The sequence below is a fragment of the Micromys minutus genome (assembly GCF_963924665.1).
Source record: "Micromys minutus genome assembly, chromosome: X".
Taxonomy (NCBI): Eukaryota; Metazoa; Chordata; class Mammalia; order Rodentia; family Muridae; genus Micromys; species Micromys minutus.
The window spans coordinates 101317253-101321245 of NC_137970.1; the positions used below are offsets into that span (position 1 = coordinate 101317253).

Consider the following 3993-nt stretch of genomic DNA (forward strand, 5'->3'; position numbering starts at 1 on the left):
TCTCTAGTGCTGAGATTAAAGCATGTGCTATCACCCTCAGCATGCCCTTCAGTTTTTTATCTTCAGTGCTTTATAGTTCTCTTTGAACTCTCTCTCCACCTTTGTACTTTTTTGTTTTGAAGATGGTTGTGAATAAGATCTGCTTTTCCCCTTTGTTCTCACTGGATTGATTATTGCTGTGTAGAAAAGCTACTGTTTTTTTTTGAATGTTGACTTTATATTCTGCTATATTTCTGACTTTAAAAGTCAGCTTTAGATGTTCTCTCTTTACCCCAACTACTGCGAGAATGAAGACCATTTTCAGCAATCAGACGGTCCACATTCCAGAAAATGTCAACATCACTCAGAAGGGGCGCACAGTCATCGTGAAGGGCCCCAGGGGAAGTCTGCGGAGGGACTTCAATCACATCAATGCAGAGCTGAGTCTTCTTGGGAAGAAAAAGAAGAGGCTCCATTTTGACAAATGGTGGAGTAACAAAAGGAACTGGCCACTGTCAGAACCATCCGCAGTCATGTTCAGAACATGATCAAGGGTCTTTTTTTAAAATTAAAAAAAAAATGTATTTATTCATGTGTATGTGCTCACAAGGGTGTTACACCGGACTTCCGTTACAAGATGAGGTCTGTGTATGCTCACTTCCCTAACTTTGTTATTCAGGAGAATGGGTCTTTGGTTGAAATCCAAAATTTCTTGGGTGAAAAATACACCCGTAGTGTTCGGATGAGGACAGGTGTTGCTTGTTCGGTCTCTCAAGCCCAGAAGGATGAATTAATCCTTGAAGGAAGTGATTCAGCAAGCCACAACAGTTAAAAACAAGGAGATCAGAAAGTTTTTGGATGGCATCTATGTGTCTGAGAAGGGAACTGTGCAGCAGGCTGTTGAGTGAGGTGTCAGTTTCCTAGCTCCAGAAACAAGACCCTGATCACAAGTACAACTTGGGGACAATAAAAAATTTAGATATTAAAAAAAAGTCAGCTTTAAAAGTTTTTTGTTGTAATGTTTAGGATAGTCTAAATATAGGGTATTGTCTGTGAAGTCATAATGTGACTTCTCTTCATTTCATTTTCTTGTATTATTGCCCTGGATAAATGTGCAAGTGCTGCATGGCAGGAGAGTAGCTAGTGTAGACATCTTTGCTTTCCCGATTTTAGAGAAGTTACTGTCAGTATACCTCCATGCAATCTAATGTTGACTTTGGGGTTGTTGTGTAAAGCCTTTATTACATTAAGTAAGAGGTTTCCATATCATAAACTATGTCCCTGAAGACTTGACAGTTATAATCACAATTAGTTGTTCTTCCTTTTAAAAAGATTATTATTTTTTAAGGATTTATTTTTATGTACATGTACAGGTATGTGTCTGTGTGTGGGTATGTGTGTGTGTCTGGGTGTTCATGGAATCTATAAGAGGCCATCAGATCCCCCTAGAACTGGAGTTAGAGGCTGCTTTGAGCCACCAGAAATGGATCAAGCAACAGAACTTGGGTTCTCTGTAAGAGCAGTGTGGGACCTTAATTGCTGAGCCACTATATCCAGCCCCACTCCTTTCTTTAGTGCTATGTAAACATATGAATTTCTCAATCTTGCCTTAGATTGCTGACATTTTTCTTTCATTTGGTCATAGTATGTTGATGTTCTCCACTGATTTTTTTGCTTGTTTGTTTGCTTGTTTTTTTTTTTTTTTTTTGGTTTTTCAAGTCAGGGTTGTTTCTTATCCATTGAGTTTTTAAATTGAATTCCAAATGCTGTAAAACACTAAATCACCTCTCCATTCCTGATGTAGCAGTGCTTTGTTTGTTTCTTGATTTTTGTCTTCTCTTTGTTTTAATTTAAATGTTTTTTGAGATTATAATAAAATTACATCATTCCCCACTTCCCCCTTTCCTCCCTCCAACCCTTCATGTACCCCCTTGTGCTCTCTCTCAAATTCAGTCTTTTATTTTTTAAATGTTGTTGTTGTTGGTGGTGGTGGTGTGTGTGTGTGTCTGCTCACGGTTTGTTGTAGGCTGTGTATAATATATATTTTCCTACATTACCCTTTGGTGTGAAGTTTTTTTCTCTTACACCTTTGTTTACTCCCCCAGTGGGGGGGGGGGATTGCCTCTTGCTGCCAAGGAATGCTTCTGGCTAGACGTTACCTTTCCTTGATTTAGTATTCTCAAGGACATTATGAAAGCCATTCCTATTCATCTGGAGTGAGACTTTCTCCTTCCTGAGAACCTTGTGAAAGAGATAAAGATTGCTTTGCTTCTCACTCACTCTCTGTCCCTGCTGTGAATCCTGAGTTATCTTGGAATAAAAGCTTCAGCAAAGTCAGTCCCTTTTGGTAAATGGAGGGAGTGTGAGCAAAAGGAGTCACAGGACAAGACAGGAAGCTAGAACACATGCAGTATAGTTGAGGTTTTTCTTTTATGAAATTCTCTCATGAGAACTAACCAAGGCAAAAGGGATCAACATCAGTTTCTTCTGAGGCTAGCACCTCAATGATATAAATACTTCTGGGGCCCCATCTCTTTAGTTCCCCTTACTGCTTAACATTGTTATGGTAAAGGCTAAATTTCAAATACGTGGACCCTTGGGGAACACAAACACATCTAAACCACAGGGTCAATATTGTTGGGCATAACTTCATGCATTTGCTAGCTATTATTTTATCTTTCCTGGAGGAATATTGAACTATTGAAGTCTTTTTTCCATTTAAACTTTTTATTACATTTTACAAGTGTGTGTAGGTGTGTGTGTGTGTGTGTGTAAAACTCCTAGATTTTTCCGTCTACCTCATGTATTTTAGGGATTGGATTTAGGTTGTCAGTTTGTCAGTCTTAGCAGACTTCTTTACCTTCTGAGCTATCTTGCAATGTCCGGTTCTGCTCTTATTTTAAAAATTAAGTTGTTTATATTTTTGACTTGTAGGAGTTATTTTAATCATCTTAATCATAATTTTGTAGAAATCATTTTAAAATATTTTCTCTCATTGTGTGGTCTCACGCATAAGCAGTTTTTATTTTGATGAAGTTCAATTTAACTGCCTTTTCATTTGTGCCTTTGGTATCAAATTTAAAAACCATACAAGGTGAAGGTAAGTTACATCTATATTTCCTTTTGAGATATTGAAAATCTTTATGTTTTGTTTACTGCATGAGTGCTCTGTCTGAATATATACCTGCATGCCAGAAGAGTACATCTGATGAGCCATCATGTAAATACTGGGATTTGAACACAGGACCTGTGGAAGAGCAGTCAGTGCTTTTAACCACTGAACCATCTCTCCAGCCCAAAATATTTAAAATCTTAAAGTTTTCATTAAAGGGAGGGTTATAAAATTCTAGTTTGTTATGTGGAAATACTATTTTGTTCATCATGGAATGGTTGGGACATGTGATGCATTCTTTTTTAAAAAGATTTATTTATTATTGCTTACATGTACACCTGCAGGCCAGAAGAGGGCACCAGATCCCATTACAGGTGGTTGTGAGCCACCATATGGTTGCTGGGAATTGAACTCAGGACCTCTGGAAGAGCAGTCAGTGTGTTCTTAACCTCTGAGCCATCTCTCCAGCCCAAAGATTTATTTATTTTATGTATGTGAGTACATTGTCACGGTCTTCAGACACACCAGAAGAGGGCATCAGATCCCATTACAGATGGTTGTGAGCCACCATGTGGTTGCTGGGATTTGAACTCAGGACTTCTGGAAGAACAGTCAGTGTTCTTAACTGCCCCCAATGTGATGCATTCTTAAATGGGATATTATTTATCCTAAAAATGTAATGAAGAAACCAAATACAAAAGTCACAGGTTGCTTGATTTTTTTTTTTAAAAAAATCATATATCCAGAATAGTTGAATTCATAGAGCCAAGCAGGATATTAGGGGTTGCCAGGGTGAGGGTTGAAAGTGAATGAGAAGGGGTTACTTGTGAGCAGAAATTGTTCCTAGGATGATGAAAGAACTCCAAACTCTAGAGAAATGATTGATGTCTAGCATAATGAAA

The 3993-nt window shown here is 38.0% G+C and overlaps 1 pseudogene across 1 annotated transcript; it reads left to right on the forward strand.

Annotated features, from left to right (window-relative positions):
• The first annotated feature begins 287 nt into the window (after window positions 1-287).
• LOC308415158 (large ribosomal subunit protein uL6-like) lies at window positions 288-887 on the forward strand (annotated as a pseudogene). The gene is made up of 2 exons: window positions 288-523; window positions 590-887. The product of its transcript is annotated as a large ribosomal subunit protein uL6-like (transcript).
• Window positions 888-3993: the final 3106 nt, after the last annotated feature.